The sequence below is a fragment of the Ursus americanus genome, chromosome 9 (genome assembly GCF_024610735.1).
Source record: "Ursus americanus isolate L20-20 chromosome 9, mUrsAme1.1.p, whole genome shotgun sequence".
Taxonomy (NCBI): domain Eukaryota; kingdom Metazoa; phylum Chordata; class Mammalia; order Carnivora; family Ursidae; genus Ursus; species Ursus americanus.
In genome coordinates, this window is record NC_142135.1 from 47,460,326 (window position 1) to 47,473,324 (window position 12,999).

General features: G+C 41.0%; 1 long non-coding RNA gene across 2 annotated transcripts; it reads left to right on the forward strand.

Annotated features, from left to right (window-relative positions):
- Positions 1–636: 636 nt before the first annotated feature.
- Positions 637–12,656, forward strand: LOC123797917 (uncharacterized). Of its 2 annotated transcripts, XR_006781124.2 has the most exons (4): positions 637–841; positions 2,059–2,166; positions 9,700–9,820; positions 12,010–12,656. It is a non-coding gene; the product is annotated as an uncharacterized LOC123797917 (long non-coding RNA). The 2 variants fall into 2 exon arrangements; XR_006781123.2 differs by lacking the exon at positions 2,059–2,166.
- Positions 12,657–12,999: the final 343 nt, after the last annotated feature.

A 12,999-nucleotide genomic window follows, 5' to 3' on the forward strand; every position in this document is an offset into this window, starting at 1 on the left:
GACCATATGTCTTGAGGTTCCATTTTGTCACTGTCAGCCTCTAGCCATTATCTTTCCTCCGAGCCCATTTGCATTCTTTGTCACATAACCTTCCTCCATATTCAAAGCCAGCAATAGCTTGTTGAGTCCTTCTCATGCTTAAATTCTCTCTGACTTCCCCTTCTGCTTGCAGCTGGAGAAAACTCTTCTTTTAAAGAACTCGCTTGACTGGGTCAGACTTATCCACATTGATCTCTGAACCTTAAAGGAAATTGTCTTGGAACTTTAAGTACATCTATAAAATCCCATCAACAGTAGCGCCTATATTAGTGTTTGACTGAATAACCAGGGGATGGAATTTTGGGGGTTCCTCTTTAGGATTTTGCCAGCCATATTACTTAACCTCTCAGCTTCAGTCTTCTCATCTATAAATTGGGATAATAACAGTGCCTAGTTCATGAGGTTGTTGTAGGGCTTAAACGGTGTAATATATGTAAAGCGCCAGAACAGTTCTGGCACATAAGAACAGGATTGCTAAGCATTTTAGTATTATTATTAGTTTTGAGGCCTACTGGCCCTAATCCTAAAGTTGGCACCTAGCCAACTCTGCGGTGGTTCCAGGGGTGAGTAGCAGAGCCTGTAGCAGTGGTAGCGGTGACAGGGCAGAAATAGACATTTCTGGTGGGAGAGAGCAGGGATGTTGCAATGCCAAGCAGACAGCGAGGTACCCAACAGAAGGGGGCACAACCAGAAAAGGAAGGAAGAAAACACAGAGCTCACTGGTGGCTGACCAGTTAATCTGGAGCACGCTGGCAACATCTTCCGTGGACTCCCAGAAATGCTCAAGCGGGTACCTTCCAAGGTAAGCTCTAGCTCTGTGTTAAAATCCCTGGGGAGCTTTTCAAAGACACTTAGCCTGGGCCTTACCTTAGGCCAATTAAATTAAAATTTCAGGCCTGTGTCTAAACAGATTTTTAAAAGCTCCCTAAGTATTTCCATGTCCTAGCAGGTCCCTACAAGGCGAAAGGGAACTATGGAAACACAAAATACTCCTGAAAGAGATCAAAGAATTATCATTCCTGATTGATCACACTATCCAGGACTAAATATGAGACCATCAAATCTCTTTGTTCTTTGGGGCCGAGAGCACCTGGCCTTCCAGTGGGACAAATGGAGAGCAGTTCCGGCCTGGCTGTAGCCCAGGGTGGGTTAGCAGCAAGGAGAGACAGTACTTCGGGGGGGCTGATGGGTAGGGGAGCAGTGTGAGGAGAACTGGGCTTACACTGGAAGCAGCAGCAGGTGTAGGGAACTTCTCTCTCTGGTCAGCCCCACACTGGCCTACCAGCCACTACATAACACTAGTATTGGGCATGTGCTGGGGGTCTAGACTCAAAGTAACAAATGCCGGTGGAACTTGAGCTAATCCACTGTGGTTATTACTGAAATCCTTGACTTTTCCCTGTAATTGCCCTGGTCTAGGGAAATCAGGGTTACCGGTAAGGGGTCAAATTTGCTGGGTTTTTTGTGTTGTGTGTGTGTGTGTGTGTGTGTGTGTGTGTGTGTGTGTGTTTCAGCAGCAGACTCATGTTGGCTGGCATTAAAGCTGAATTAAGAGCACATATCAGCTGGGTGAAATGGAAAAGCTAGCTGGAAGTAGATTCAATATGGTTGACAGTGAGGAAGTCAGCTCAGGATTTCAACTTGGCCTTTGCTGATCCGTAGGGAAGACAAACTACATGATGATGAGTTACCAATATATTAAAATGTGTGTGTGTGTTTTCTGGAATGCCTCTTTTTATATAGCTTTCTAGTAAAATTTAACTTTTTTTTTTTTTAAAGATTTTATTTATTTGACAGAGATAGAGACAGCCAGCGAGAGAGGGAACACAAGCAGGGGGAGTGGGAGAGGAAGAAGCAGGCTCATAGCAGAGGAGCCTGATGTGGGGCTCAATCCCGTAACGCCGGGATCACGCCCTGAGCCGAAGGCAGGCACTTAAAAAATTTAACTTTTAAACATGCCCTTAAATGATAATATTGCCGGTAGGGTCTCACAAAGTGCTTTTAATCTTTATCTTTAAGGCACTTTCCTGAAAAGTACATTTCCTGGCCAATTACACCACCCTACTTGATCTGGGGTCTTTCGGCTGGCCAAGATACTGGTGGAAGAAGTTGCATGAAACTGAGACGGTGGGCACTTTCACTTCTCTTCATGGTGAACGATTTCCCAACTTTAAATTGGTTTTCTTATTGTGCCCACTTGACGTGACTTCCTGTCTTAGGGCTCAATGCAGATGTGAATTATTAAAGATCAAACTAATAGAATGATCAAGTGGAAAAATAGATTATAGGCTGCAGAGATCTTTCAGCCCGGAACCTAAACTGAGGGGAAGCTTGGGCCACATGGCAAAAAGATCCAAAGTGATTCCTGAAATAGAATCCAGCACTCTGGAACATGTAGACATATGATAACAAATAGAAAGCAATAGTTTTTGTTTCTTCTTTAAGATGTGTCTTTACTAACTAAGGACTTATCAAAACAGTCCCCAAATCAAGCAGATAGAAATATAAAGGTCACTCTAATAGCTATATTCTCAAAGCCACATTGGTCCCATAGCTGTGAAATATGTGTGTTTTCCAAATTATGGAAAGATAATTGACTAGAATAGTTTTGAAGATATTAATTATTTAAAAATTTGTTTTATAGAATTTATTTAGTTGGGTTAAATTCATCATTCTTTGGATGCTTTTAATCATTCTTTGGATTTTTGATAGTATTCACCCAAAAAGCATTTTTAAACTCTTTTAAAATAAACATAACAGGATAGGGTATCATTAGCTCCATGCCCAAGCACAGAAACCAGCCCTGAGATGCTTCTCACAGCCACTGACCCAGCCTGGAGAGCAGAAGCAGGCTGCAACTTATTGCATTCCGAGCTCAGCTACCTTTCCAATAGAATCTCTAGTTTTTAAATATAACTTATGGCTTTGCAGAAAACCAATCAGTGATCTGAATTGTTAGAGATCTGATTTAGCTATTCCAGATTTTTTTTTTTTTTTTTCATTTTAAAAATGCAAAACTGCCTGAGAATGTTGAAGTCCCAGCAAGAAAAGGCCAGTGTTATTTTGGGCTGTCTCCGAAGACTATCATAGAGAAGGGAGGGAGGAAAACGGAGGTAGGCACATCTGGGATGCTATTTTCAGGCTCCTGGATTCCAGAAAGACTCTGAAAAGCTGGAAAGAGACCAGAAGTGTAAAAGGAAATGATTAATGAGTGAAGTTGGGGCAGAAGAACTCTAGATTGCTTGTGCAGGGTATGACTGAGACCTTGAAAACCAGAGAAAACAAGGAAAAGCAGGAAAAAAACCCTCACCTGTATCAGTCCCCAGGGGGACTATCACACATTTTCAATGAACCAGAACTAAAATTATGTTAAAGAGAAAGAAGGAGAGAGAAAGAGAGACATTGGTTGCGTTGGTTTTGAACCCCCCCAAGACCATGAAGCTTTGGATCGGATATCCTGGGGGCAGCAGTGGCTCTCAGCCCTGGCTGCATATCAGCTTCCCCAGGAGAGTTTAAAAAAAAACACCCACACCCAGGCCTTATCCACAAAGGCATAGTACTAACAACAGCTTTCAACCTGTAAAGATTACAATGACACTTGTAGGTTACACGCAAATACATTTTAAAAAGTAATATTCAAGTTACAGATACTTCAAAATAGCAGCATGGTATTATACGTTATTGTAAAGGAAATCTTAAAGGTAGTTAAACGGTTAAATAGGAAAACTTTTCATTTTAATTTGAAGAATGGTAATAGTCACACAACAATTTATTATGATCTTTTAACAAAGACTAAACAAAGCTATGGAGACTATCTACCTAGAGATTGGTGTTTCTCAAACACTGATTTGCTAAAGAGTCATCTAGGTGGTCTTATTACGATGTAGTTTCTAATACGATTGGTCTGAACAGAGCTTGGGATTCTGTTTCTACGGTGTGGCTGATTTGCTGGTCTAGGCATATTACGTGGAGCAGTAGGCTGCAGTATTTTAAATGGCCTCCTTTCCCATGTTCTCAGACCTGGGAAACCTCCCGAAATGATTTCTACGTGAGATTTGTCACGTTTATTTCCAATCCAGGAGGGTGGAGTTGGAAGAAGAAAGACTGCTTTTTAGTGTATCATCAATGACTCAGCATTTACCTTAAAAATATATAGGTCATGGGGAAACACTTTGTAGTTAAAGAAATTTCATCCCTACCATGCCCCAAAAGAGTTAATTCACGCTTTCCAAAATTATGTCTTGACTTGAAGTGAAATGTTAAATGCCATAAATAAACTATCAGCACACACAAAAAAGCAGCAATTTTTTTACACTAAGAAACTAACTTGTTCCTGATAAGTCTGGCTGTTCTGCTAACATAAGGTGCGAGATATGTGGTGAGGAACGTAAAGAGGCCACAGGGAGAGCCAAGCGAGGCCAGGGAGCAGATGGACTTGGAGTTAACATCTTAAAAAGTGTTTCAGATCATACACCATACCTAAGAATATTGCACATGTTCTTTTGGAAATGTTTTCTTTCTTCTTAACACAAGTGGATTAAGCAAACACAGATTCTCCCCTTTAAATAAAAGCATACCACAGGCTCATTGTTTCTTTATAGGAATTTCTGAATAAGACTTTCTTTAAAAATGATGAGTCCTTACCAACTCTTAGTTTAGCTTTTTTTCCTCCCTTTAAGTTTGAATTTTTTGAGCCTTCAAAATACCCGTAAAGTGTCAGAGTGTTATGTTTTCAAATGCTCATCAATTTTTGGCACAGAGAACAGACTAATTTAAAACTCAAAGTATTTTAAATCCATGGCCACTGTGCTTATAAGTCATAGTAAGACGTTCTTAGAATCCAATCTAGTAAGATAATAAGCAAATAGTGTTTGATCAACTGGTAGAAATTAAAGAGGAAGTAATGTACTCTTCCTATTGGATATTTTTTCTATTTATTTATTTATTTGACAGAGAGCAAGACAGTGAGAGAGCACAAGCAGGGGGAGCAGCAGGCAGAGGGAGAGGGAGAAACAGGCTCCCTGCTGAGCAGGGAGCCCCATGTGATGCAGGACTCGATCCCAGGACCCCGGGATCATGACCTGAGCTGAAGACAGTCGCTTAACCTACTGTGACAGCCAGTCGCCCCATATTGGGTATTTTTTCTAATCATATTCCCAAATATTCATAGTCTTCCATATTTCAAAAACCACACGAGAGTTACTTAAAAAGGTGGTAGAAACTGCTCCGAACTTGGAGGTTGTGCTCTTGCCGAAGTTGCACTACTAAAAAAAGGATGAGAAAGGCCTTATGTTTTCCGCATCCTTGTCCCAATGGCTCTTGCCTGCACTGATCTGAGAACGTCTGTGTCTGAGCATTCAGTATGGTAACCACCAGCAAAGCGTGACCGCTGAGCGCTTGAAATGTGCTTTGTCCAAACTGAGGTGTCCGGTAAGTATAAAATACATATTCGATTTCCCCGACTTGGTATGAAATATAATATAAAGTACGCTATTAATAATTTTTATATTAATTTCATGCTAAAATATTAGCATTTTGTGTGTAGTGGGTTACATAAATTATTAAAACTGTTTTTACCTTTTCTTTTCACCGTTTCAAAAGTGACTACCACAAAACTTAAACTCATGCTTGTATGTGTATTGGACAGGGTTATTATATAGTAATTATCTAGATTATTCATTTTTATTTTGGAATAATATTCTGTTTATTGGATATTTGTTATCCCTAAGCCAAATACTTAACCTGTATTAACTCACTTAATCTAATGATCTCCACTTTACGAGTGAGGATATTGGGCTTAGAGAGGTCACGTAACTTGCCCGAGTCACACTTCTAGTAAGTGGGAGAGATGGGTTCAAACGGACCTCTGTCCAAGGTCAAAGCCTCTCAGCCAGGTTGTTACAGGTCAGGACCAGGGTGAGGTAAGGGAAGAATCTGCCTTTGGGCAAAATTTAAGAACACTAAAAACCTCAGTAATCAAGGTATATAATATTTTAATGGATTTTTAAAAAATCAAAATTAGTGCAAAAGTTCCATAATGAAGAAACTATCAACATTTTAAACAAAGACAGCATTTGTTTCTGGACTTGCATGATGTGGCCCTACTCGCCTCACCCCAATCCTGGCCGCGACCATCAGTCCACCTTCCTGAACGACCGCTCGCTGTTTCCATATGTGTTACCTTTTCAATACATTCAGCTCCTGGAGAGGGGCCTAACCCTCGCATTTCATAACTGGTGCCCGTGGCTCTCAGGCCTAGTGAACTACATGGGAGGTACTACTGAATATAGGAATAGCAAAGAGACTAAAAGGAAATAGACCCAAGTGTTTAGAGAGGTTTTTCTCTGTGTGTGTGGTGGGACCAGGGTGATTACCGCATTGTCTATATATAAAACATTAGCAATTAAAAACAAACATTTAAATTTTGCTGAATAAGCTGTGAACTTGATTTAAAACTGTGGAGTAAGCACATCTAGCTGAGAAAGGTTCTTAAAACAACAATTTTACACAATGGATGAAAAGCCATGACTTTCACAGCCAAACTCAACAAATTGAGTATACTATTGGGAAATCCTGGCCGGTCCATTTATTTCCCATTGTTCAGTATGTGAATCGTAGGGTGACCTTTTACAACAGGCCTTTCCAAACACCAACTGTATGACAGGGGCCCCTAAGCAGACTAAAAGAACTCAATCATTCCTCTATATTGGAAGGCCTTCATCAAGAGGTTCCAAACAGAATTTCTCGTGGAACTTACAAATCTTATCACTAAATGTATACAACGGTCCATATCTCTTTGTTCCCTTTTCCAGCTAAGCTGCTTCAAGAAATAACCAACTCCCCAATTCCACTTCTTAACCTCATTTCCCTGTTCAGTTCACTCCCTTCTGATACCCACCCTCTCCCTACACAGAAACTACCTTTGTTATGGTTTTCAATGATCTCCTTGTGGTCAAATCTAATGGACAATTCACGGTTTGCATTTCTCGTTCTGTTAGCTGCCTTTGACACAGTTGACCACTGCCTCCTTTAATTACTCTTTCCTTGGCTTGATTCTATATTCTTCTGGTTTTCATCCACATTCTTGGATATTCCTTCTGAACTTCCTTCAAAGGAATTCTGTAGTGGAAACACCCCTTCATCTCTGTCTTTTTTCCCCTGCCATAAAATCCCCCTATCACTGATGTCTCCCCAGTCTTCATCATATGTATCTATCTCCTTTCACCTTTAGAAACCTTAATTCTTACTATGGGTTCGTATTGCTCCCCCAGGATCTATCCCCTTCCCTAAATGCAAATCATTCCATCAAGGGTAGCATGGACAGGATAATCAGAATTTTGGGATCTAATAATCATTATAGATTATTCTACTAAAATCATCTGGTTTATTTGTCTTCCCAATTAGCCCTTGTCTGGCTCATATTTGCCATTATAGCCTCAGTGCCTGGAGCAGAACTCGGCACATATTAGTATATATCAGTATGATTTTGGCTGGAAGTAACAGAAATTCCAACTCAAAATGACCTAAACAAAAAAGCAATATAGCCTATCATAGAACTGGAAGTCCAGCATAGAGTATACCAGTGGCTTCTTGATGCTAGCAAGAGCTCTACTTAGTTACCTTCTAGGTCATCTTCATCCTGAGGCCACCTCCATTCATCAACGTGGCTGTCTGTGGGAAGCAAGGGGAACTACATGACCCTTTGTTCAAGAAGAAATCCCTGTCCTTTTATTTTTCTGTACCTCTAGTCAACAGTGGATAATCAACAACCATAACTGGCCCAGTCATTTTATTTGCAGGGAACAGGAGGGAGGAACACCTATTTGGACATTTCCCAGATGTGGAAGTTCTTGGGATAGATAATATATAAAGCCAATCAGATTTCACATATATAATTATAGAAACCATATTACCCAGTTTAAGAAAAAATAATTTCTGAGATTTCCCCAACGTGAATCTCTCTCTACATTCCTTTAAGCCAAGCCCTTCCAGAAACAAGTTTTAAAGCTTTGCTCCAAAAAATGTCCTTTATCTTACAAATCCCATTCTGCTTTCCACTCCCCAATTCCTGGGAATATCCACCTCCCAAAGCCTGAGGGATTCAAGTCTTTTCTGTGTGGTTCTCTAAGTCTTGCTCCAAATCCCAGGGGCTGAGGAGAATATAAATACAGACATAGATATAAAATTTCAGAAGCATTCTGAAAAGTTTATTTATTGGACAAATGACCCTCCTAATCACCTTCAATTTCTTCTCACTAATTCAAGTTGCCCAAACTCCAATCACTAATCCTAAAGTCACTGAAGACAAGCCAGTGTTCCTCTCTTTATGATGCAGACTTCTAGATGTGTCCTAGCTTTGCTGTCACCCTTCCTCTTGCTCTGTTTCAAATCTGTGTTTCCTTTCCCTTGGCTTATCTGCTATTTTTAGCTCAATGCCTGTCCTTTGGATTTGTCAGTCACATTTATCCCAGATTAAGCCCTCAGTATTTTCTCAAAGCTCTGCTTGAACTCTGTCCTAGCTGGTTCACTCTCGACTGCCTTGGGCTGCCAGGCTCTGGGGTGCCAAATGCCTCCAGTAGCCCTGCATGTGGCTACTTCTTCCCTTTCTTTGTGCCCTCTCCTCTCTGTATGTTTAAATTCCTTATTTTAATTCATATTTAGCAGTATGAGGCAGTCCAAACACTAATTTCCCCTTGTTCATCACCCATTACACAACCACCTACAGACAGAGACATTTACATGATATTAACCACCTTTGGCTCTTTCAGTCAGGAGCCACAGCCTCAAGCTCAGGCTAGTAAAGCTGATACACTTCAGTGAGCCTGGTCCCTGTTTGGTTTCACTTGAGTTACTTGAGTCTGTCTAATTGAAGATCTGGCTCCCTCCATAGAAATCAATATCTGAGCTAACCATCTGCTGGATCTAACAAATTCAGGCTTGCCTGGTTTTTAACTTAAGAAATTGGGAAAGTAATAACATCAATTATTAAGAAAAAGAAACGTAATAATTGAGATCAGAAATGGGCACACTTCTGTAACGAGCCAGATAGCAAATATTTTTGGCGCTGTGGGCCTTCTTGTCTCTGTTACAACTACTCAACTCTGCCCTTGCGATGTGAAAGCAGCCACGGGCAAGATGAAATGATGGGGTATGGCTGTATTGCAATAAAACTTGCATTTACAGAAACAGGCGGTGGGCCAGACTTGGTCCATGGGGAGTAGTTTGCCAACCACTGGTCCAGATGACCAGTGCACACGCTGACTGATGGGCCCCCGAGGCCAAGATGTGCGCCAGCAGCATGAAAAGGCACGAAGTCCCTCCTGATGGAAGGACGGTCAGTTTATTTGGTGGTAATTACTATGAAATAATTTTATATTAAAGCAAGCCCAGGTATTTTATGAAATAGAAAACCACTTTGGACCTTGTTGAGGCAGGCTCTTGGGAATACATTTTTGACTCTCCTCTGCTAGTAGGGGAACTCTGTTGGGAAAGTTTAAGAAACGCTGACTGGGAGATACTTCTGTAACTAACGACTACGTGGTACAACAATACCCCCTTGTCTAATCGTAGTGCCTTCGTTTCCCCCATGCAAGTCTGAAACGTGGCTGGTGTTGCACCTGTTGCATTGTCCTGAGACTAACAAATTTTGTTCTCTTTCAGGATTTCACAGTAGTCCCTGCCTGCTGGCCTGTGAGACTCTCAGACTTTCTTGGTCATTTCTCAGAAGAATCCGGTTATTTTAGCATGACGTCCTGAAGCTTTCTGCTGTTGTTCTACTGAGGTTGCTGCAATTATGATGTCTTTTTTAAAATCTTCTTTTTTTTTAATTGCAGTATACTTGACACACACTGTTACATTAGTTTCAGGTTATTATGTCTTTTCTAGCTTATCCCACATCTGAATATTATATAGTCAGTCCTCATTATTCAGATTCTATATTTGTAATTTCACCTACTCACTAAAATTTATTTGTAACCCCAAAATCAATATTCATGACATTTTCACAGTCACTAGCAGACATGTGCCAAGAGGCAAAACATTTGAGTCACCCAATTTGCAAGTTCCCAGCTGAGGTCAAACAAGGTGACATCTGCCTTCTCAGTTCAGCTGTCATACTGGAAGTCTGTTATCTTTTTTACAGAGTATTTACTGTAACACGTCTGATTTTTGTGCATTTTATTGGGGATTTTGCTGTTTACATGGCTCCCAAGCGTAGCACGGAAGTGCTGTCTGAGGGCGGGCGGGCGGTGATGTGCCTCACAGAGAAACACACGTGTTAGGTAAGCTTCACTCGGGCGTGAGTTCTAGTGCTGATGGCCATGAGTTTAACACTAATGAATCAACAATATATATTAAGGTGCCTTTAAACAGAAAAACACATAAAATAAGGTTACGTATTGATTGGTTGGCAAAAATACTATAACCAGAGGCTCACAGGAACCTAGTTCTGTGTTCCCCCTAGAAGCCACGGTTCAGTATTTGCTAATTCAGTGCTTAGTGACTTTACAAAACATAACTACCACAAATTACAAGACTCCACTGTCATTCCATTTGCGGGGCCCTGCTTACTCTGTGCTCAGTTTCAGCCATTCTCAAAGCTGCCAGGTCACACTGCCATCTACTTCTCTAAGACAGGTCCTGGGAGGTCCTGCCACTCATACACGGATCAGCAGCATCCGCATCACCTGGGAGGCTGTTCAAAATGTGGAATCCCAGGCGCGCCCGGGTGGCTCAGTCGGTTAAGCATCCAACTCTTGATTTTGGCTCAGGTCATGAGCTCAGGGTGGTGGGATCCAGCCCTGCATCAGGCTCTGTGCTAGGCATGGAACCTGCTTAAGATTCTCTCTCTCCCTCTCCCTCTACCCCTGACCCTACCACCTTGCATGCTCTCTTTCGAAAGAAAGAAAGAAAGAAAGAAAGAAAGAAAGAAAGAAAGAAAGAAAGATAGATACAGACTCCCAGGCCCCATCCCAGATGTAGTGGATAGGAATCTCTATTTAAACAAGATCCCTAGGTGATTCATATATATGTGGAAGTTTGAGAAGCACTCCTTTAACACACCTCCTTCATGCCCACAATTATCTCACTGGTCAGTTCTTTTTTTCTGGTAACACTAGAAGCACATTTACTTTCCACATGCCAAACGCTAGCTTCTCGTGGTCAGTTGTGTATTTCTAGTCTGATACTATTCATCTGCCAGCTCACGAATGCAGTAATTAAATCACCAGCTCTTTCTGAGTATTCATTTTGTAGTAGATATAATTCTTTTTTTTTTTTCTAAGATTTTATTTATTTGACAGAGAGAGAGACAGCCAGTGAGAGAGGGAACACAAGCAGGGGGAGTGGGAGAGGAAGAAGCAGCCTCCCATTACAGGAGCCTGATGTGGGGCTCGATCCCAGGACCCTGGGATCACGCCCTGAGCCGAAGGCAGATGCTTAACGACTGAGCCACCCAGGCGCCCTGTAGTAGATATAATTCTGAAAGTAAGATTACACAGAAAAAAAAAAAATCCTCAAAGGACAGGCATTCTGTAAGGGAGACAGCCTGCAAACCAACACCATAAATTGCCAAGTAAACAGCAAGAATAGATCCACAAAAGAGGCACAAAGGTAACACGGAGATTAACCCTGATAGATATGGTCTGTGAATACTTCCTGGAGGAATTATTTTGTACACAAAGTAACTTTAATCCCCGCCAATATGATTCAGCAAAGAAGTTGTTTTAAAACATTAAACACAATCCTTTCAAATCGAATATGTAACATCCTCTGTGTACACACACCACAACTACTTTATGGTAGTTTTCCTATACAGGAACAAAAAATAACAACAACAACAACAACAAAAGAAGTGTAACTAAGAAATAACAGAGACTATATGCTGAGAGATGGAAGTTTTTTTCATATCTACTCTCCAGGTGTCTTTTAATCCTGGCATAATAATTCAATTTCCCTCTCCTTCCCTTACAGATTCTGATGACCCTGCGAAATGTGAGAGTTCTGATCATTTTGTGATCTACTTTGGTGTAATGTGACCCCTCTTCAGGCCGGGACTCCACTGAGAAATTAACCTTTTTCCAGTATGTCTTTTAAGAAGCCACAAGTTCATTTCCCCTCTTACATTAAATTATAGGATAGAAGTATAAAACAAAAACATAAGAAATATTAAATCAGATGAGCTACTGATTGTTGGACTGAACAGTCACTTGGATCTTGGAGAATAATAGCCTTATCCTCGGAGTACAAGAAGGCTACAATTTAGCTTGCTATCATTTTTCACTGATTGTCACAAAAATGCCTCAAAGCTGGTCTGCATCAGCCACTTCAGTTCACCAGCGAGAAACCCGAGGCACTGGAAGGTGAAGTGATTTCGTGCTATGAGTCAGCAGAGCCCTGGGAAGCTGTCAGGGAATATGAGCTGTGGGCAGTTTGGGATAAGACTGTTCTAAGTCACTGAGCGAGTTTATGAAGAGGTAAATTTGAAATTAAAAGCTATAATTAACTTTCTAAGCCGGAGCTTTGTTCTATCCTCTTCCTTTTGGAATAAAGAAAACATTCTCTTCATATCTTCCAAAATAAGTAAAGGAAGGCTGAGTAGAAGTGTGGGACCTCTGTGAGTCGTGCACGTGTCACGAAGCCAGGCTCGTATCATTACTGGTATTGTGACAAGTACAATTGGGATAGATGTGTAACAAGATAGGCACAGATGTTCCAATGTACACGATGAGTAATTTATACATATATTAATGCACTCCTGGGTGAAAGGAGTCTGAGTCACCCAGAAAGTATAAATAAATAAATAAATACAAAACTCCTCACAATTCACTTTGATAGTTGCAGGAAGCTGCCATATTAAGTGATGGACTTTGATGTATGGACCAAGAGTAGCAACCCAAGATAGCACTTCAAGAAGGCAGAGAGTTCGAGAACCTGAAGAAGCTGGGAGTTTGGAGTGCACAG